The sequence below is a fragment of the Hibiscus syriacus genome, unplaced genomic scaffold, assembly GCF_006381635.1.
Source record: "Hibiscus syriacus cultivar Baekdansim isolate YM2019G1 unplaced genomic scaffold, ASM638163v2 tig00017725_pilon, whole genome shotgun sequence".
NCBI lineage: Eukaryota > Viridiplantae > Streptophyta > Magnoliopsida > Malvales > Malvaceae > Hibiscus > Hibiscus syriacus.
Window position 1 is genome coordinate 158,504 of NW_024062414.1, and position 23,822 is coordinate 182,325.

At 34.7% G+C, this 23,822-nt stretch overlaps 2 long non-coding RNA genes and 2 pseudogenes across 2 annotated transcripts; all 4 read left to right on the forward strand.

Moving 5' to 3' along the window:
• The first annotated feature begins 4,898 nt into the window (after window positions 1-4,898).
• LOC120208842 lies at window positions 4,899-9,242 on the forward strand (annotated as a pseudogene).
• Window positions 9,243-11,330: 2,088 nt separating this feature from the next.
• Window positions 11,331-12,581, forward strand: LOC120208828. The gene is made up of 3 exons (XR_005524346.1): window positions 11,331-11,992; window positions 12,153-12,221; window positions 12,296-12,581. It is a non-coding gene; the product is annotated as an uncharacterized LOC120208828 (long non-coding RNA).
• Window positions 12,582-15,013: 2,432 nt separating this feature from the next.
• LOC120208825 lies at window positions 15,014-15,484 on the forward strand. Its single transcript, XR_005524344.1, has 3 exons — window positions 15,014-15,052; window positions 15,184-15,248; window positions 15,320-15,484. It is a non-coding gene; the product is annotated as an uncharacterized LOC120208825 (long non-coding RNA).
• Window positions 15,485-16,372: 888 nt separating this feature from the next.
• Window positions 16,373-18,231, forward strand: LOC120208837 (annotated as a pseudogene).
• Window positions 18,232-23,822: the final 5,591 nt, after the last annotated feature.

Below are 23,822 nucleotides of genomic sequence, written 5' to 3' on the forward strand. Positions count from 1 at the left end.
TTATATGTACATACAATAGGAGTGATGTTGATACTTACGATATATTATATGGAGATCGTTGTCATTCCATTCCGTCTTCGAAAAAATCAGTTGATGTAGGCTGTGTGCTTGTACTCAAACTAAGCTTGACTTGAGGACATGTTAGTTTGTTATGCCCCTCACCGTTGCAGTACCCACATCGCCTAATTTTCTTCTCGACCTTGTTCTTCGGCACTTCTTTTCGCTTGCGTTGTTTTCGTTGAGGGTCACGAACATTGTTTACTACAATGCTCTGGTTGACTGAATGATTCAAACCAAACGAGTTTTCTAATTCTTCTATTAGTTTTTTCATCTCATCTCTTGCGGTTTTGAAAGACTCGTCTGTCTTTGATGCAATGTAGCATAACCTACTTGACGTTGAACGTAGAGCAGCGAACCTTGCCATTTGCATCACTTCTGGAGACACATTCAAATCAACATAGCTGGGTGCAGAAGCCTTCGCATCATTAGTCCACCTACTTTGAATCAAAGTCCCGGGCAAATATGTGTAGTCCAATTGCTTCAAAATGTGAAGTTGATGGCGACACGGAAGTCCAACGGTCTCGAATTTTTTGCAGGAGCAAATTAGAGTTTTCGTACGAGAATCAAAACTAATTTCAAATTTCCTATTTTTTTCTGCGTACTTTGACAAAATATAATGTTGACATTCATCTGATAAGGACTTAATCTCTGCCTCAATCCGGTGCAATGTCTCCCGTATAAGTTCATCTTGGAACACACGAAAAGATTCGCGGGTAAAAATAGCAGCGGCATGGCTTTCAAGGTCGACCAGTTTTGTGATCTGGAAGGGCTTCGTATGGGAACTTAAGTAATCTGCTTTCAACTCGTTCATACGCATTCTACTAATTCCATCTTCAATTGCACGAACAACATCTAAATATGTCTTCTTGTGTTTCAGTGCAATAGCTAGTGAAGCATTCATAGACTCACACCTTTGTGTTGAGCGAATATTGGCAAAGAAATGACCGGTTAGATATGCTTGTGCCCATAAGTGTCGTGTATTTCCCTTCTCAATCACCCATGGATGCTTTTGGACGTTGAATTCTGAAACAATCGAACGCCATTGAATATCAAATTCCTTGGTTGTCCACCAGGAAGCCATGCATTTTGAGAATGCTGCTGTAAACTTTGGGTCACCAATGTTAGCTTGTGCATTGCGAGAAAGATGCCAAGAACATAATCTGTGCTTAGCATAAGGGATAACAGATTTGATAGCCCTCTGCATTGCCCTATCCCCATCGGTTACAACAGAAATAGGTGATTTATTCATCATGGCTTCTAAAAAATTCTGTAGCACCCACTCGAAAGATTGAGACGTTTCGTCAGCGATTATGGCAGTGGCAAACACAATTGTGTTATGGTGATGATTGACACCAACAATAGGCATAATTGGTCGACCATACAAATTATCTTTGTACGTTGTGTCGAACGCAATTACATCACCGAAGCATGTGTAATCCGATCTCGATGTAGAATCCGACCAAATAAGATTATACAATGCCCCCGATTCGTCTACCGAGTATGTCATAAAAAACCCGGGATCATCATGTTTCTTATAATCAAAGTAGGCAATAAGCGCATTCACATCCCCATCGACGATTTCCTTTGCTTTACCTCTTTGAAGTGCATTGTAGAGGTCTTTATGTGTAAATCCAACATTATGATAGCCCCCTGCCTGGTGCGTTAAATAGTTCATTACTTGTGACGTGCCAACACCGACCTCTTTCAATGTTGTTGCCTCATCGATATCAGCCTTACTTACAGCTCGATTAGAACGCATAAATGGTGTCATAGCAGATGTGCACAATGCATGATTATGTTTCTGATCAGACTTACTTATAACCCACTGATCGTTTGTATTTGTTGCTGTAACTACGACTCTAGCCTTACATCCTGTTCTTGTGACTGGCGTATGAGCACGTTGACGATCAACAGTATTGACTTTTGATACTCGAAACCCTTCTTTGGAACAACAAAATTCTTGTGTCTTCACATTCCCTTCCACGTCAAGCCGTGTTGTTCCCTTACGTGCACTAAACCCATGTTCCCGTGCGAATCCCTTGTAAAAGTGCCAAGCTTGATCACGTGAACAGAAGAGCTGACCAACCAATCTGTCAGATTCATCAACATTATGTACTTCATGGCATTCCTCGGTTGGCTTAACATTGTCTACATCAGTATTATCCATGGCAAAAATTTTGTTGTGCAAGTTCAGTGCTCCAGGAGTTGATGGATATGTAAACGAAGGTTCATTTTGAACATGTTTCTGTCGTGCTGCTTTCAATAGGATGTGACATTGGTAGTGGTAGTTAAAGGGTGGGTACAACATTAAATTCGCAGTACATATTTAGGTATGTACAATAACTACAAGTATATTATCATTTTAAATTCGCAGTACACTGTTAAAAAAATTGAAATATAATTACATAAGTTTTAAAAAAAGTATCGATCCTTTTTATAAAAAGTATGGACACTTTCAATATAATAGGTAAACATATGATGTAATAGGTAGCCCTTATATAATGTAATAGGTATCGTTTATATAATGTAATAGGTAGTGGTTATATTGTAAAGTGTCTATCCTTTTATAAAAGTGTCCATACTTTTTTCACTGTGGAAAACATTAATTTAAGGTTATCTTTTGAGTGAGTTTTAAGATATTAATTTAGTAATTATAGGCGTCTAATGATTTATTTTTTACGTTACGATATATATTATTAAATTAAAAATTCTAAATAATATTTATAAAATATAAAAACAATCAAATAATTTTTGTACAAATGAAATTATTAAATCAATATTGTAGGTGGAAAACATGAAACACTGTTAAAAAAATTGAAACATAAATTACATAACTTTTAAAAAAAGTATCGATCCTTTTTATAAAAAGTATGGACACTTTCAATATAATAGGTAAACATATGATGTAATAGGTAGCCCTTATATAATGTAATAGGTATCGTTTATATAATGTAATAGGTAGTGGTTATATTGTAAAGTGTCTATCCTTTTTATAAAAGTGTTCATACTTTTTTCACTGTGGAAAACATTAATTTAAGGTTATCTTTTGAGTGAGTTTTAAGATATTAATTTAGTAATTATAGGCGTATAATGATTTATTTTTACGTTACGATATATTATTATTAAATTAAAAATTCTAAATATTATTTTAAAAATATCAAAACAATCAAATAATTTTTGTGCAAATGAAATTATTAAATCAAATAATTCAAATTGAAAATTAAACAACAAATCAATTAAACATTGTTGTGGGTACATTAATTGAACATTGTTATGGGTACATTATTTGGATTAATTTCGTTGAGATGGGTTATGTATAACAAAACAATCTATCTCGCATGTGAGTACTTTATTCCAACCATGTGACAAGTGTGACAACTCCATCAACTCACAACTCAGCTTTGAACTCAATCAATATTGTCTTTTAGCTTGATGGTTCATAAAGCATGTTACTTGAACAGTATGAATCAATTATGCAATTTTCATGTTCAATTTAACACTGCATTTCAAATTCATTTCATATGTAATTGGAGTTTGAATTTAAATTTCAATTTGAGTTTGAATTTCAATATATATTTCGGCTCCACTATAAATATTAGCCCAAGCCAATATGCATGTTATCATTGATTATTCCTAATTTCCATTGTTTTTTTTCAACGTATAAACGCGAGGGAAATCCCGACCATTTATTTTTTGGTCAACTTTAAAGCGTCAGAAACGTTTCGGGCGTATGATCTGGGTGGTATACAAGAAATGTAACAAATAGCAACTAAAATCATAAGTTGAGTACCACCCAAATCATAAGTCTGAAATACTTCCGATGCTCATCAAAATCCAAAGCTCATATGGTGCCAAGCAAAAGGAAATCAAAATCCAAATCTCATATGATGCCAAGCAAAAGGAAATCAAAATCTACAACTTGAGTTTGAACATTGATATGATATGTTCGGTTGTTATCATGTTGGGATTTTCTCTTTTTTGATTGCTTGGATAGTTGTTCTCTTGCTTCTTCAAGTGTTCTTAAGGTTATCCTTTGAGTGAGTTTTAAGATATTAATTTAGTAATTATAGGCGTCTAATGATTTATTTCTTACGTTACGATATATATTATTATTAAATTAAAAATTCTAAATATTATTTTATAAAATATCAAAACAATCAAATAATTTTTTGTGCAAATGAAATTATTAAATTAATATTGTAGGTGGAAAACATAAAACACTGTTAAAGTATCGATCCTTTTTATAAAAAGTATGGACACTTTCAATATAATATAATGTAATAGGTAAATTTGCAATGCTATCGGTATAAATATACCGGTTTACTTATAAAATAGGTAAATATAAGCGCTACCTATTACATTATATAAGCGCTACCTAGTATGTTATTGTACTTTATAATATTTCCGGTTAAATAATATAACATAACCGGTCTAAATTTTAACCGGTCACTTATTTAACCGGTCACGCCGTATATTAGCCGTTTTTAGGCGCCGCACCGCAGAACCACCCCAACTAAACTGACATAATTCTCATTCTAACGCATGCATTAAAACAAACCACGTTATTCACAATTAGGAAAAACCCAAACCCTAAAAAACAAGTCCGTAACCAAAAAAACCCACCCACCACCCTTATTCTCTTCCTGCGCACGTGGAAGAATTGAGAGCAGCCGCAAACCCACAACGATGTGGGATTATGCTCAACGCCTGATAAAACCATCACCGAAAAACAAACGTTCTAAGCCTCCTCAGTGTCAAAGCTCTGTTGTTCGTGTCTTATTGCGTTCTGTTTTAAATACCGTTTTGTTTATGCTTTCCCCCCTAGATGTGCGATTTTGTTCTACGGAGTGAGACTTCTTCACCCATTGCTCATCTTGCAACCCCCAAACTCGGAGGACTTTTTCTCCTTTGCCTTGTTAAATTTCTTCATTCCCCGACTTTTCCAAGTCTTTTTCTTCTTTTCTCTCAAATTTCCAAGATATTTGAGTGAAATGCAAAGCAATATCGAAGCATGAAAGAAGATTACGAGGTACTCCTACTTGTTTCAATCTCTCTTTTACGTTTAATTTTGTAATTATTAGTGAAAGCATTAGTTGTTTCGACCCCTGGTTGAAATCTCTTACTTTCATGATATCAATCCATAATCCTTAACAAATTCCCTGTTTTTACTTGTTTTCGATTGAATAAAAACAACATCTAACCAGAGTCTGGTACCCTCTCTTTTACGTTTAATTTTGGGTTGGATTCTTTGTATTTTAATTGCTTTATCATTACCTTCGAAGCTACCTCGTCACTGCCAAAAACGACTGTAAATCAATTCTTTGGAGAAGTTACATTGTTTACGGGGTGAGGTAACTGTTTATGTTGATTTTTTTTTTGCCTTCTTGTCTTTCAGTTTTAGCTTTCAAAGTTTTCCCATTTCTGAAATGCTGCACTGCTTTCCCATCTTTGAAAAAAATGGAAAATTTGAACTCTTTGCTCGGCCTTTTGTTTTGTGTGTTTATGTCCTTTTGTGCTGTTTGTAAGTGTTGGAAGAAAATCTGAATGCTTTGTGTTTGGTGTCGAAGTTAAACTGAAGAATCTGGGGTTATTTACTTCTGGTTCTTCTCTTGGGTTTTATCTTTGTTTTTGAGGTTTCACATTCTTCTATATATTACCTATAGATTACTGTGTTGAGTTGATTTATTGCGTTGCATGTCCTCCTCTTTGAATGTCGTTTGTTTTAGACCTATTTCCCAATCTGGGTTTATCTCATTTTCTGTTTTTCTTTTTCTTTGAATCAAGTCCTTTTCAGTTTGAAACAAAAGGGTTTCCGTTTTCATGAGAATTCTATGATTTTTTCTCTTCATTTTGTAGATTTTAATTATTAATGTTTTCATGAAAAAGAGGGGGGAAACTGGTGTTTTTTTTGGTGAAATGAAGTGTTATTTAGACATGCGAATCTAGTGTATAGACTACTTGCAAAATGGGATTAGTTCCAGGTGACATCCAGGTGGGGCCTTTGAATGTTGAGAAATCAAAAGGAAAAATGAAGAAAGATGGTGAAGATTGTGGTGAGTTTGGGTGTTGGTTTAAGTTTAGGTTTATGGGGAACTGCTTCTTTGTTTATGTGGATTCATTATTTGTTAATACGTATCTTAATACTAAAGTGAAATTTATTGATTGATTATATAATGTCGGCCCTCCATATATTGATTTAATGGTTTGGTTTCACTGTTTCTGGAGCTTCTTTGTTTTTGTCAATTGATTATATTCTTTGTTAGATAGTAATTGAATTTACTTACGCTTATCTGATTAGTTTATCTTTTGTCCATCATTTGTCTTTCTAATTGTAAGTTGATTTTCTAAACTGTATGTCGTCACATGTGTGTTCGATGAGAATATGCTGTCGATCGATTTGGTTTTATGCTTTAGCAAAGATATTGATTTCTCTTTCTGTACTAGTTTGCAATGATTGCTTTCTTGTTGTACATTTCTCTTGTACTTTATACTTTAGGATTATCAGCTTGTAGTTTCTTATTTGTCTTCTAATGCATAATATTGTTGCTTTTGTATGTTGTTTGGCCTTTTAAGTATATGTTGATATGTTTACTGTATACATTTTCTATCACGTGGATGTTCAATGTATCGTATAATGTTGATCGATTTGGTTCTATGCTTTAATCAGCAATTATGTCCGTTTCGATATTGCTATTGATCTGAATCTCTTGCTTTACTATTGCACTGATTATTTTCCATTTCTGCGTATTTGATGGATGGTAGTTTCGCAAACTGTCAAATTCGCTTCTACTTTTGATCACCGAGATTTTCGTATTTTTATTTGTCGTCTAATACATAATGAAATGAAATTGTGATTTATTCCTTGGGGTTCAACCACGTGGTCATTCTCTCGTGTTTGCCCCTAGTTTTGAAGGCATATAATGTGATAAGACACAAGGTTTCTCTGTTTATTTCTTATTACGACTAGTCGTATGTATCTATTTATACATTTTGAATAACCATGTTGTTTGTGTGTGAAAATCTGTGTGATGTATGTAAATTCACTTGTTTATGGCCCGGACGATCTATTTTTTTTCACTGTTTTTGAGGAAATCAACTGAAAGTAAATCAACAAATGAGTCAAATGACACAGCAAATAAGTCCAATGACACCAGCAGAGGTCAACCAGTTGTTCCTGTTATGACATCTTCAACTACTACCAATGCTGAAAGTACTCCATCGACTCCATACTTACGTGAGGAGCTTCAAGTTGCTTCTCAGCTTAGAACATTCTCCTTTAACGAGCTTAAGAAGTTAATTATCTCGGTAATCTCCTCCATTCTAATTTGGTCAAGTTGATTGGTTATTGCATTGAGGATGATCAAAGGCTACTTGTCTACGAGTTTATGCCTAGAGGAAGCTTTTAGAATCACCTTTTCCGAAGTATGTAATTAAACTCATTAATAGAGAATTAGATATTTTATCAACTTGTCTTGCTTGTCTGCCCATAATTGGTAAAGATTCTACCTAACTAAGTCGATAGCCAACTGTATAGTCTTAGCTTACACAGGAAATACTCGAGCATCCAAAATAAACGAGCTTATATATATCAAGGAATAGGGCTAACAACTTATCTTTTAAGATATTTCAATATTTTTGTGCTGGAATTCGGCCTCAGTGTTGGATGTTGATTACACTATATGGTTGATTGCTACAATAATTGTTACAATCACTTTTTTTTTCTATCTTCAGTTCGATGCCCCTCAAATTAACCGAAAATGGTACGGTGTTCAAGAAGTTTTGTTCTCATTTACAAACAACTAGGAAGGAGTAACGGTTTCAGTCATCGATAACATGGAGATATAAAAGCAATTTTCTTTTTGTAACGTACTGTTTTGGTTCACAATTGCAATCTGTCTTGTGAAATAGTGATAGTTTGTTCTGATTTAGTTTAGTGGCATTCATTTTATCAGGGTCCATGCCTCTTCCTTGGTCCATCCGAATGAAAATTGCACTCGGTGCCGTGAAGGGTCTTGCTTTTCTTCATTAGGAGGCTGAACGGCCAGTAATATATCGGGACTTTAAAACATCAAATATACTGTTAGATGCGGTGTGTGACTAATATGGTATAAAGATAATTTCATGCTCTTTAACGTGTATCATCCATCTTCTCAAATCTTTTGAAATCTTCTCCAGGATTACAATGCCAAACTTTCCGACTTTGGACTCGCGAAAGATGGTCTGGTGGGAGATAAGACTCACGTATCTACTCGTGTTATGGGAACCTATGGCTATGCAGCACCTGAATATTTTATGACAGGTACATACGGTTTAACTTTTTCTAAGATTTTGACAAATATTGGTGATGTTATGTCAATTTATCGATATCATAAACATTAACCAGATTATAAGATTTTATGAGCTGTATATGCAACTACGGCCTGTTTTCCCTTGTAAAAAGAATGGAAGAATGAAATAAGAAACATTTTGACCTAAGAGGGCCATATTTTTCCAGGGCATCTTACTTCGAAGAGTGATGTCTATAGCTTTGGGGTGGTTCTCCTTGAGATGTTGATGGGCCGAAGATCAATGGACAAAAACCGACCAAATGAAGAGCATAACTTGGTGGAATGGGCTTGTCCCTATCTCGCAGAGAGACGAAGATTTTATCGGCTTCTTGATCCCCGTCTTGAAGGACAGTGGTCAGAGAGCTTTTCAATTGGCTGCCCATTGCCTTAGCCGTGATCCGAAAGCCAGACCCTTGATGAGTGAAGTTGTTGAAGCCTTAAAACCTCTGCCAAATCTCAAGGACATGGCTTGTTCTTCTTCTCAGTTCCAAGCCATACAAATCGAGCGCACGGCATCGACTTCAAAAGCTAGAACCGGAAATAGAGTGCCGGCGGCCTTGTCAACGAGGGGTGTACAATCTGCAAGGAGTCCCCTCACTCCAAATGGCCAGCAAACCTCTCCGTATCATAATAACCATCATTACCTGTCACCGAAGCCGAATGCTAGCCAACCTTAGCATTGAGTTTAGGCTTATCCCTGGCTGTTTTTTTATTTCATTTACATGTTTTTGATATGGGGATATAAGTAAATGGATGTTTTGTTGAGTAAAATGGTTGAATGAAAGTAAGTGGATGTTAGAAATGCGCATTTTAACTTGGGTCAAAATCTTCTATTAGCCCTTGTATAATGTGAAATTTGAGAATCTAGTTGTACTTTAATTTGGTTATTTTTAATAGGGTGAAGTACACAAATGATCCCTCGATTATAAGATATTTTGTTGAGTCACTGATTATTAAAAATTACAAAACGATCGTCTGATTATCCTTCTACTATAAGGTGTTGCTTTTTTTTTTAATTCTTCCGATTATTAAAGATACGAACCGAGTCCTACATTCTACATTATCTTCATAAAAGATAGTTGAAATCTTGTAGTCACGTGGGAACAAATCACATGTCATTCGAATGTGTTGAGTCAATAGTCTTAGCAAAATACATTCTTAACTTGTCTGGTGCATATCAAATATTTCTACTTGATTTGTATAGGCATAAAAAATGTTTGCAGATTCAAAGATAATGATCTTGTAGCACTTAGGAATACTTTCAGATCAACAAAGATATGATGGTTCCAGACTGATTTTTTTTTTCCTGTTATGTGAAGGAAAAACTATCTGTATTTATATTTTTACAATCATTAATGTGATCAATAGGTTAATCAAAAAGAATCAAAAGTTAGTTGGATGATCTTCCAATTTCCTGTCCTTACCTGGCCGGGTGACTTTAACTAACTCCATTCTTAATGCTCTGTCTACTTACTACATGCAAACTTGTCTTTTTCCTTCCCGTATTTGTGATGAAACTGAGAGGCTAATTCGCAATTTTATTTGGAGACAGATTTCCACTGCCCATGGTATCCCTCTAGTTCGTTGGGAAATTCTTAGCCAACCTCGGAAATATGGGGGCTTGGAATAAGAAATCCCCACAAACAGAATATTGCTTTTCATCTTAAGTTACTGGCTCTTATCTCAAATCCTAACAGCTTTTGGGTGAAGCTCTTGCGTCAGAAAAGAAATATAAGATCTTTGTCCTTCATCCATCCAAAGAGCAAACTACTCTCACTTATGGCGTGCAATTGCCAGAATTTAGCCTTCATTTCATGGCTCCCTCGCTTGGTCAATTGGTGATGGATCCCTTACTCACTCTTGGTATGACATTTGGGTGCCTCAACTTGGTCCCCTCATCAATTGAAAAAATCCTACTGCCACTGCCATTGATAATCTTCTTGTTTGTGATACTTTATCTCTTGAAGGTGAGTGGAATTGGCCCTTGCTTCATCAACTTATCTCCCCTGATGTAGTTCCTTTTATCATGAACATTCATTGCCCAAGTTCGACCATTGGTACTGACTTTTGCTATTGGGAATATGGTAATCATGGACAATTCTCAATAAAATACGCCTATCACAAGCTCTCGGATTCTGCCTGGGACAAATGCAATACTAAATGGAGCCTTATTTGGAAGCTTCCTGTTCAGGAGATAATCAAATATTTTCTTTGCCTTTCGGTCAGATATAAACTGCTCTCTAATCAGTCTCGTTGGCACGGTAACCTTACTGATGATCCTGCTTGCTCCATCTGCGGTGCAGTCGAGGAATCTGCTATTCACATCCTTAGAGACTGCAAAGAAACTAAAATTCTTTGGATGTCTATCCTTTAGCAACATCATCACAACCGTTTCTTCTCACAGCCAATTGATGACTGAATTTTTTCAAACATTCTCCTCGCAGGTACTGGAATTTATTGGCGTATCATTTTTGCTTCCATTTCTTAGCACGTCTGGAAGCGTCGTAACTCCACGATTTTCTGGGGACAAACCACATCGAACAAAACACTTCTCCATCAAAGCAAATCTTGGGTTTCTTACTTTCAGAAGAATCACCATCAACTTGATTCTAGTTTGCCTTCTTCTACTATACAAAGGAAGTCCGATGGAATCCTGCTCCTACAAGATGGGTCACTCTCAACACGGATGGATCCGTTTCTGTTCCTTCTTCTATAGCTTCAAGGGGAGGTCTTATTCGAGACTGTCAAGGCAACTGGCTGGTTGGGTTTAATAAATATGTTGGAATTTCCCATCCTCTCCATGCCGAGTTTGTTAGTTTTTTTTGGCAAAAATTGGCCAAATCCCACATTGGAAATGAACAAAGGATGGAAAAATTCTTAGCCTATAAATAGAACATTTCCCTTTGATTAAATGAATGTCAATCACCAAAATACAAATGGTGTACTAGAAAGCTATTAGTTATACTAGTAGAGAATTTAAAGGAGAATTCTCTTGGGGTGTACTTTAACTTTTGGGCATGTGTGAAAGTTAAATATTTTGTAGTGTGGTTGTAATAATTTTCCACATAGTAAATATTTATTCTCTTGGTTGTTTTTTACAACGCTTGTGGTTTTTTTCCATTTGGGAGTTTTCCACGTTAAATTATTGTGTTTTTCTCTCTTTTATTTTTCAAGTATTTTTGTTATTGTTGTGATCTAAAGGGATTGTTGGATTACAAGAGGTCTATTTTCCTAACAATTTTTGGGGCATACTTGAAGGCTTACGTAGTGCGGTCTTCCGGTTTAGTGGTTACAATGTCAAACTGACTGTGGGAAAGCATTCAAACTTGTTACGTCGCCTATTGCTCATTTGAGCCCTCTCGCTCTTGTCCGAGCTATATCTCAATTTACTTCCAAGGTATGGTTCGTTGAATTTATCTTGATTCGTCACGGAGTAAACTTCCCTGCTGATTTTTTGGCAAAGGTGCCTCCCTCCATCAATGGAGATTTTGTTAAGCAGTTAGTTTGTTTGTGGAACTTCAATTACTTAACGGCACAGCGGAGATTTTGGCACCGAATTGTGCCCCCAATTGTGGAACACTTTCCCTCATCGCTTCAAGTTCGCCGTAAGTTTCAAACGTTCTTTTCCTTGGAAACAAATAACCGATCTTTAGCCGCAATCTTGTTTTTTGTTTATCTTTGATAGAGGGAGTTACATTACAACATTTTGCTTCTTTCCTAGCATTCTTGATTTGTTTATAGCGTGAGAATTTTGTTCATTAATAGGTTTTCACTTGGCATGGTGCTACAATTGAGATTGATGGTGATACTGAAACCGATTATACAGCTGATGAGGTACATACATACATGCATCAGTTTTGAAATTGTACATAGATATTGCTGATTCTGTTGCAATGGCTGATTTGCAGACACCTATGAACAGTTACGTGAATTTACATGCTGTACTAGAAGTAAGAAGAAACCGTGCTAAAGCTTCGTTTCCGGATGATTCCGAGGCATCCCAGGTATTCTTATCGACCAAGAGTGATTATTGTGGGGCCTCCAGATTCTGGGAAGAGCAGCTTATCGAGGATGCTTCTTAGTTGGGCAGCTAAACTAGGTTGGAAACCTACCTTTGTGGATTTAGACATAAGTCAAGGGGATACATTGAACTAGCTAAATTTGTACCAGTTGTTTTACAGGGGATACATGAACTTTATATGGCTTCCATTGAACATTTTTTCTTAATCATTTCTGTATTAACAATTTAATTACTTCTTCTGTTAAAAACATTTGAACTCAATTTACCTTTCATTCTATAATTTGATTTCTTTATCAAATCATGTATATTAGTATCGCAAAATGACACCAATATGTGATTTCGTGGTGAACAAACAATTTGAGATCAAAATTATTAGGGTTTGATGATACAATACTCACAAGAAGACTTAAAATGAGTCTTTTTGCTATCTGGGTGTCCGCAGAAGATACAATGATATTGTTGTGACTTTGGTGAGCTCACATCTGAACCAGGTATAAAATCATTGGCACATTCAATTTGACCTTGAAAGAGCAATACATTACATTTATCTATTTCATATAATCTGCGCAAACATCATATCCAACGATTATGGGAATGATATCACTAAATAACATTTAGAACTACATAAAACGCATAGTACGCTCTCTCTCAAATGTATATGCATGTAGCATCTTCTTTTTTCATTTATGTTTCTACCGTACTGTCGTGGTTCGTTGTTCTTGTCTTGTTCGAGATATGTTTTGATGATTTAAAAATCATTGTTTTGCTTGCTTTGTATCATTATGTCCAGGGAAATTATTTTGTTTGTCCGGCATTTTTAACCCTTCTAATCAACTACTAACACCTTTAACAATGGTGCAATACAAACAACTAACATGCCATCTAATACTATATGCACTCGTTAAAACCGCAACACAACAATACTAGGACCACCTATATTCATAACACACTAGAGCTATGGTCAAATCATTTATAAAACAAATAAATTCCTATGAAATTCAGTTCATGCAAGACAATTCAACCATCGTTTCCACTTAATATTAAACACAGAGATCAAAAGCAAATTCATGAATATTTATTTAATATGTTTTTTAATTAGTAATATAATGTATTGTGATTAACTGACGAGACAAGAAAATTCATTATATTGTTAATATATCAAATATTTTTTCATGAAAAAATAAATAAATTTCATAGAAAAAGCATTTATTTTTCTATTTATAAACTTATTATTATCACAACGGAAGGAGAAAAATTGTCAAAATCAAATTCAGATTTTATTTCAACAAAAATTTTAATAATTGAATAATATATTTGACACAATAAAATTTAATAACATGAATTAATCATGTAATAAATTTAAATTTTAAAATACAAAATATCAACTTATCAGCACTCGTTAAAACCGCAACACAACAATACTAAACCCACCTATATTCATAACACACTAGAATCATTTATAAAACAAATAAACCCCAAACCCCGCAAAAGCAAGCCCGTTACCAAAAAGCCCAACACCAACAACCGTGTATATGCCTGCTTTATTTGCTTTCTAGTTAAATACCATTCCTAGTCTATTTTCTCTCCGGATGTGGGATTACGTTCTTTCTCTATTTTCACTTGTGTTGGTTAAGATATACGAACGAAACTCTTTTGCGATCTCAAAGAAAAGATGAAGGGATGGAATTTGTTATCGACAAGGAAGCTGCCATGGTTTCTCAAACCATCTGTAACCAGCTTAATTTTCCAGGTCTGTTTTTCTATTTCCTTTCATTTCTTCTTGTGTGATCGTTTTGAGCATTTGGTTTTCTGGGTTCTTACTTCGAAAGCTCTAATTTTTAACTTGTTTTCCTTTTGGTTGGTGATGATGAAGGTGGCTTTGCGGAGGCGGAGCATGGGGAAGTGAATTTTCCATATTTTTATTGGTCTCTTCAATATTCCTGGTTTGGGTTTTGTTTGTTCTTGTTTTTTCTTTTAGTTTTATAAGCTTCTATCAATGTCTGTTTTGGTGCATTTGGAAAAATTCTCTGAGCGCCACTTAATTTCTTTCAGTTTCACTGTCATTCCCGAGTATTCAATAGCAGCAGCAACAATCTGACAGATTAAGGAAGAATGAAATGGAGAAGGTTCATGGTTTTAACATCGATTCGTTGGAAAGAAGCTGAAGAACGCCAAGCCCGTGAGCTCAAAGCCGGTTTGCTTTCTCCCCTTTTAATTGCTTTCATAGCCTTCGTTTCTTTGGATTTTAATTGCTTACTCATTTTTCTCAGTGCCATTTATTCATTGCAAAGAATTCACCATCTTCTTCTTCGCTCCTCACTTCAACATCAACACCAAGATGAACACAACAAGTCAACTTGAGAAAACTTTATAGAACAAATTTGTGTATTTGGTGTTTCTTAACTAAAATTGGGTCTCTCCTTTCCTCCCCGTCCTTCTCATGGTCTTGATTTCAATCGTTGAATGCATGTCATGTTGTCTGGGTTTTGCTTCTTAGCTGGCTTTCGGTTTTGTTTCACACCACCTATTCTTCTTCTTCTTCTTCTTTTTCATTGCTTGGAACCTGGACTTTCTGGGTTTTTTTCTTTTCTCAAGATGCTACAACAAAAGCTGCAGATTTTGATGATGATGAGGGGGTGGCTTGGTAAGTTGAAATGCATATTATTGTATACAGTAGTATTTAAAGAATGTTGATTTTTATAGGTTTGTTCCTAGTTCGTTTCATTCTTATAGTATTGTTGTGGGTGTTTTTTTGCCCGTTTATCTTTTATCCAGGCTTTGAATGCTCAATCAAGAGCATTGCTTATGCAGAAACTGGATCGCTCTGGTATTGCAACAAGGTTCGTTTACCCTTCCGGATAATCCTATCCAGTTTTTAATCATATCATAATGTAATGTAATAGTTTTACAGCATTACGGGATCCCTTGGATTATCCCTCGTTAATGGGTCTGCTCCAGCTCAACAGACTGTTACATTACCTATCAATGGCCAGGGTGCATATCCGACACCAGTTCTACCACCATCAAGTCTACTATACCCCTTGATCTTATTGGACAGCTCAGTGAGTGTTGGCTGTTGAAGAATATGTTTGATCCTGCAACTGAGGTTTAAATTTTCCTGTTCTAAACATGTTATTTCACTGTAACTTCCTGTGTTCTTTTCTGCTTCCTTGTACAAGATACTTAATTTTCTGCAAGTTTTATTGCCAGAAGGAACCAGATTTTGACTTGGATATTAAAGAGGATGTTGAAGAAGAATGCAACAAATATGGCTGGGTGAAGCATATTTATGTTGACAAGTAAGCAATGCACTGTCTATTGCTTGGGATAAACTCAATTGTTTCAATAATTGCTTTTGTTTTCTCATATTTGGATAAGTATCTTCTATAGCCATTATTTATTGTTTATTATAGAGCAAATGTTCTATCTATGTTGAACCCAAATCTTAAACCCAAAAACAAGCCCGTAACCAAAAGCCCGCCCACCACCCTTAGTTTCTTCATGCGTGTGTGGAAGATTAGAGGCAGCCGCATGCCCACCCACACTTGCAGCTGCAACAGAACATGGGCCGAAGGAACTAAACTCTGCCTTTGATTTTATGCGTTCCCTTTGTTTTCTTCTGCCCAGGAACTTCATTTTAGCTTTGCCGATTCTAATTGCTTAAACATTCAATCTTACTTCCCATCAACTTCACACCGTTCCTTCTTCAATTCTTCGAATCCTTTAACCATTTCCTTATCCGGGTCTTCCTCCTTTTCTTCTGCACCATACCATCTTCTCGATTTTTCAATAGATCCCATTTTTGTTGGTTTCGCAGTTTCTCTGCTTCTTCTTCTTCACGGGTCATGTGGTGTTTCTGGTATCCCATGATTTGATAGAGGTGTTGTGTTTTCTAGGATCCTTTGAAATGGCTGAATATGAGGTTGTCAAATTACAGTATTCTGATTCGAGGACAGTGTCGTAGATGGTTCAATCTATGAACCAATTTTTGGACTTGCTTTATATTGTATTTATTGTCATGTTTTTCATTCCTGAATATTTCAATTTACTTACACATCTTCAACAGCTTTTCGACATTGCAACTTCCTGTAGCGTAGTTCTCTGTTGTCGTGTTGCGCCATTTCAAAAAGCTCAGATTGTGGATCTTATCAAAAGTCGCATTGATGACATGACACTAGCTATTGCTGACGGTGAGTCTTTTTTGATTATTTGCTGTGTTTAGATTTTTCTCTAGTGGCTTCATTATTTTCTATAGTTTACATGTTGGTGCATGGTCACTGGAATTATCAGCTCGTTGTTTACTTAGTTCTTTACAACTTCTATCGCAATGTTGTTTCTGTGTTGCTGCTATTCTGGTATGTACCATTTTTGGTTGTGAACATACCTTTGTCGGATGCATATCCTTGTCCAACACTCACACCCTAATCAAACTAACACAGACCTATCTCAGGCAATTCAAACAGACTGTTTGCCTTCCTTGTACCATATATTGAAGAATGTTGAGTTTTGTAACAGTTTGGTATATAGTTTTGTTCTTAAGTTAGCTATCTGGATTTATACGACTAATATTTGATGTTTTGTTACTTCTGCAGTTTATCTCGATGTTAAAAGAGAGGCTTTGTGTTCAAAAGGATAAAATTCTCCATATGGTTGATTACAAGTGGGTTCTGTCATTTTTCTTTTTCCCCAAATAATCTTAAGCGCAATGAATTTCTCTATTATTTCTTGATCTTTTTATGAATTTCCATTATATGTATCTTATATATGCTGTTTTTGTCCTTTGGAGATGATATATTTTGGACCAAAACTAGTTTATCATTTATGTCATTTCTTGCTATTTAAATTTCTCAACACATTTTACAAAGAGTTTTCTTCCTCTGTAAATGTAGGAAATACTCCAAAGTTAGGAAGTGGACACTCGGTTTAACAGGTGGTGGAGACCTAACAGCTTTGATCAGAGCCTCTGGAGCATTAGCCGTGTGCGAAGTCCATTAAGTACTAGTTTTGGTATCATTGCAGAGCAGATCATTGAGAAGATCCATAGGGTCTGAGGTATACCTCATTTTTCCTTGCATACAATAATTAGTAGATGAAATAAAATCCGACTCTGAACTTTACATGTATGAGGTTAAGTTTTATTCACATATAATTTCATTCCATGTGATTGATGTTTAAAATAAAAATTTTACCGCCTTCAAAGTGAACTTTTTTAAATAAAATTTTATTTTACCGTAGAATCAAAAAAATACAAGGCTGCTATCATACGAATTGACAGCCCTGGTGGTGATGCTCTTGCTTCAGATTTGTAAGTACTTGTAAGATTGTCTTTCCTAATGAATTCTCATTTGGGGATTTAGTGATTGTTAAAACGATTAAGGATGTATGAGCTTTTGGTATCCATGCAATATTGTATGTGAAGTGGTATATGACATCTTTCTATAAAACCTAAAACTTCTAAACTCGAGAATTTAAATAAATTGTCTGATATGAGTTATCATCCTTGTTTTTCAACCCTTTATCTATCATGTTGAAACTTGGGTATTATGTGATGATATTCAGAAATTTGATTTCTTGAAATACATAATCGAATGCGAAAGAAAACAATCTACCATTTCTGTTTGCTCACTATAGGTTATGTTAACAATATCCAGAATGTGGAGGGAAATCAGACTTTTAGCTGCATCGAAACCTGTCATCGCATCCATGTCCGATGTGGCAGCTAGTGGGGGATATTATATGGCTATGGCAGCTGAAACAATCGTTATTGAAAATTTGACTTTAACTGGTTCAATTGGAGTTGTCACAGGTGAGCTAACTCTCTGAAATTTGATAAGCAAGAGGAATTTTCTGTGGTCTGGGAAAAACTATTACAAATCCAAAAGATTGAGTTACCAAACTCTTTTGGCCTCTCCATCATCTGAAACTTATAACAAAGTTTTAAAATTTCTTTAAAAACTTTGAAAATATAATATTATTCCATTGAATCTGTCCTCCAAAACTAAAATCTCCAAGCCTCATACCAGTTTAGCAGCTGCATAAATCTGAAACATGAAATGGTCATATCCTTACCTTATATCTCATTTTGTACTGGCTTGCTGTTGTATTTTTTGTAACTTTGAATGCCCTTGTCGAACAAATTGACCCTTTCCTTGTTTCTTTGAACAAATTGCTTGTGGCTGAAAACCAGAAATGTCAGATTCCTACATAGGCCTCTTGGATTTTGCAAGTCATAAAATCATCACTTTGTTTCCCTCCTCTTGCTTGCAGGGAAGTTAACTTGGGGAAACTATATGAAAAAATTGGCTTCAATAAAGAGGTCATATCAAGGGGAAGATATGCTGAACTTCTTGCAGCGAGCAGCGGCCTTTAGGTGAATGCCATTGTTGCATATTTGTTTTGATAGAAAGTGAGTAGATGTCAAGATTCAGTATATTTTGATATTGTTATGTATGTTACTTGCACCTAGCTGAGAGTGTCGGTTATGGATATGTGTTCAACACGGGTAGGTTGACAATTTTAAAGTTTTTCCATATATTTAGAAGCATCATATGCTCATGTCCATGTTTCGATATGTGTCTGATACACGGGTGTTGGACATGAGTGCTTCAAAAAAATATTGGAGAGTTGTGATAGTGTAGATTGTGCTTATAAAGCCGAGTTTGACTCTTATCTATTAATTATTCTCTTTTCACAGCTGTTCTCTTTGGGGATTTAGATCAAAAAAACAATTGCTCCTTTTCTATTTATGAAATAATAGAGAACTAACCTTAATATATACCAGACCGGATGAAGCTGAGCTATTTGCAAACTCTGCAGTCTGCACAGAATGCTTATAAACAGTTTCGAGACAAGGCTGCTTCTTCGAGATCAATGACTGTATGTTTATCCTTTTTATCTCCAGTTTAGATCGTAATGTCATGTTCCGAATGGGACTTGAACATGAATCATTGAACAGGTAGAAAAGATGGAAGAGGTCGCACAGGGCAGAGTATGGGCAGGTATTGATGCTATTGGGGGACTTTCTCGGGCCATCGCCATTGCAAACATAAAATCAATATACCCCAGATAAGCCGGTTCGTTCTTTTCTTTTGTTTTAAGACAAACTTATTGCGACACTGAGCCTCGTGCTGCCGAAATTCCAGGTACAGTTTCCTGCTTGCTGTTTTCACATACTTTTTTCCTCCTTTTTTGAAAAAGGGAATTGCGAATTGGAATCAACAATGACTAGAGCTGTTTATTTTTATTTATGCAAATAATCAATTTAACTTCCTTAAACTTATGAAGTTTCGATTCATTTGTAGGGTAGTTGATTAAACAGGTTGAATTCAGTTAGAAGATCATTATATCAGTTTCACCATTCATTCGGATGTAAATTATTCTGATATCCTTTGCACATATTCAATGCTTAATTTGAAAAATGGATTCCTGGTTCACACTTGTAGTCATTGCCGTTGTGGTGCTTTGATCTGCAAATTTTAGATCTCTACAACATTCTAAGGTTAGTGGTAGTAGTCAGTATTTGGATTTGCAAATTTTATAATATATATCGTTTTATTGTTGAGTTGGGTTGCTTGATTTCTTAATTGCAGCTTCCATTGTTTAATGTTACTGTATATATAATGTAAGTTGCATTTCCTTCTGATTTCTGAGTGGAATGAAGAGGCTTGACCCTAAGTTACATTATCTGGGCATTTGTATTTGGGTACCTCAAATAGGTCCTTTTTGTACAATGGTTCTTCAACAAAGCTTGGGAATAGATGTCGATTGCATCCTTCGAACCAATGTTTTCAAAATACAGAATTGGGGAACAACTGTATTTTTAGGACGTGAGTTTACTTTGGTTGTCTTCCTCTCACTAATTTGTGAGGTTCTGTTAGAAGTATGCATGTTTTATGCGTAATTTACGCAAGTACTAAACTTTACGGGCAGTGGTGCAGTGGTCGGTGGTGATATTCCCGGGCGTACTGTAATTGGATGCAATAACGTCGTTGGGCATCATGCTGTGGTTGGTATCAAATGCCAATACATGAAATACAAGGTAACTTGTCTTATTCGGCTTTTCATCAGTTAGAAGCATCCTGGAGCTCTAAAATCTGTCTTACCAATCTCAAAGACTTTTTCTTCTCTCCTAACTTTAATTCTGTGTACCTACCTTTGGTACTCCTGAATTTTACTGAGATGCTGAAGAAATAAATGTTATCTTCTGCATACATGTCTTTCCTTAAGTACTTTATCTTGCTTCTTGTAAACTTATATTTGGAATAAGTATTATGGTTGAAAATTTATGCTACACGACTTATGTGGTTACCAACAATATTACTGCAACAAAGTGACATACAAGTTCCTCTACTTTTTTCAGCTTTATTCCTTGTAACTTGTAGTGCCTTATGAACTACTCATTGGTCTTTGAATGATTGTCGACACTTTTTTTTTGTCATAATGAATTATGAAACGTGTCCTATATTTCTATCATCATGGTGCTGAGTCTCTCAACCCCCTTTTTCAGTAAAACTGGGAATGACCCTACTAATGCGAACTATAGCCCCTTACTATCTGTATTTTGAAATTTTGAGTAGAAAAAGAATATAAAAATGTCTCGTTTTATAGAAGATACTTGTTATAATGCTTTCGTTACATTTAACTAGGAATGACCTTTCTAATGCAAACTATAATCCCATTTATTGTTCTTGGGGAAAAGTATTCTCGTATGCTGTGAATTTCCTCTGTTTCTATTCGGTGTCCTTTTTCATAATAATTTGTGAAAAATTCATAGTTTTTGCTTTGGAGTGGAGAGGAACAACTCTTACAGCTGGATGTTTGATAATTTGTTGTTGTTGCACCTCTTTTCTCTCTCCTATGTATAATGAGTTTCTGGGCCTGTTATGGATTTTGTATCTATGTTTTTTATGTCGATCATAAGATGGTATAGGCCTTTGTCTTAGGTTTTTCATAACCTAGTCTTTTAATAAATTTTTATTATTTAATGCATTGTCATTTTTTATTGATTTTAAAATTGTTTGATATATTTCCTATGTTCTTGAACCACCTTTCGTGTCCTTGTTTAAAATATGTAACTTCTCATGACCGATACCGTTCTTGATCCTTGATTGAAAAATAGTAGACCGATGAGATGTCTACTATTGCATTGTGTTGAATTTTTACCTGAATCACTTAAGACCGTATAATGGAGTATGATTCTCGTTACCTGAATCAACCAGTCAAATGGAGTCTTATTTAATTGTATTAATAGGTTTTGTATAATTCCCAGGCTATAAGGAACCAGATATTATATTCTTTTTTTCTTTGGGTCACTAAAAAATATCAAATGCTTTGAGCAAGCATCATATGTACAACATTTGTTCATGGTTGAAGAATGGAAATATGTGTTGGGGGTGAAATTAAGATGATAAAATATTGTTTTAGTATTTTTATCTATTGCTTGTCAAACTTTTACAGTTCCTCAAGCTGCAAAAGAAGTGAAAGGAATCAACTATGTTTACCTTTGTGTTCCATATTTCGAGTAACTTGAGCTTAGGCATTGTTGATTCCATATCGATTACGAATTTTTCTACGTTCTTTTAAATTGCTTTTGTATTTATATTGCAGAAATGGATTCCAGAAACTGGAGAAGATTAAGTATGTTAACAGGCAGAGCAGGCATTGGAAAAGCATATTGTCGTAATCGATTTTCGTCCGGGCACGATTTTTACTTGGCGGGAAAAATAAAACGAATAAATAATAATTTTGATTAAAAAATATTTTAGGAGTCGCCATTGACCATTTTGGGTTAGGTATGTCAAATACCTAAAAACAATATTTTAAAATAATTTTAAGAAAATATAATTAAAAGATAACTGATATGCGTATAACCAAAAGTTTAGTAAAACAGGATTCGTGGTTAATTACGTTTAGGGAATGATTATCACCCCTATAACGTCCAAAATTTGGTACTTATTAATTATACAATTATTTCTATTATTAGAAATTTAAAAATTTAAAAATATTTAATTCATAATCCTGTTATTTTGTATTTTTATCGGATAATTCTAAGGAATAATATTAAATATATATATATAGTGTTTTGTAAATAGGACATTTATTATTTAAGAATATCAGAAAATTGCTTTTAGTTGCTTTAAGACAGTTCTTTTCTTCGATAGTAATAAATAAAATAAATATTAAAAATTTAATATTTGTTCCTAAAAATAATTTAAATAAAATTAAATTATAATTTTTATATTTAATTATTTAAAATACCAGAATAAGTCATCTAGTTGCTTTAAGACTATCATTTTCTTTGATATTGAAAATAAATAAACATTATTAAATAAATAAAAATATATAATTATAAGACTATATAATAAAATAATAATTAAAGTAATGATTTAAATATATTAAAAATAATAATAATAAAATTAAGTTAAAATATAATTAAACAATGACTAAAATAAATAAAATTAAAATAATAATAAAATGTAAAAAAAAATAAAACTTGTAATTAAATGAAAATATTAAAATTAATGATTAAATTATAATATATTAAAATTTAGTACCTGGTTTATAATAATTATTAATTTTTCAGGGACCAAACATGTTATTTTACCTTATTGTTAATTTAGTGACTAAAATAAACATATATTTAAATTCAAATACTAAATTAAAATAAATTAAAACATGCTTTCTGGATTAAAAATATTAATTATTAAAATTAAAAGACTAAATATGTTATTTACCTAAAATATATTATTAATAAAGGACTAAAATAAATAAAATTAACATTAAAGAAATGAATTATAAAGATCTAAAATTGGATTCAGTGACTAAAATATAAAGTTATAAACTTATAATGGCTGCGGAAAGGGTTTTACCCTTATCAAATTACACACACTTAACGACGTCGTTTAAAAGAGGGTATAAATACCCTATTATATCTGGCCCGAAGGGCCATCTTCTCATTTTTCTCTTTCACTTTCTCTCTCTAATGAGAGAGTTTAAAACTATTTCTCGCTTCTCTCTAGCTTCCCTCACCGGAGGGAAGCCGGTCACCGGTCGGCAGCCTTGCGTCGCCGCACCTTACCATCGGTCACCGCATCTGGTGGCGGAAAATTTTATTTTACACCAAAATGTAAATCGGACCGTCTAATGATGGTTCCGGTGTCCTTTTCCCTTAAATGGCTCTCGATCGGAGCAATCTAGAAAATACCTTCGTTTTTCGAAAGTTTTTGGTGACGCGTGGAGGCTCGTATGAACTCCGTAATGGCGTGGCTTCCTCGGTAAGTATCCTCGTATTTTCCTTGCTATTTTGGTGTTTTAAGGTTGCTGGTTGCTCGTTCTCCTCTTGCTGTGTTTCTCTCGGATTCTTCCTTTCTTCTGTTCTTGTCTGTCCCCTTGCTCTCCTCCTTTTCTTTGCAGGA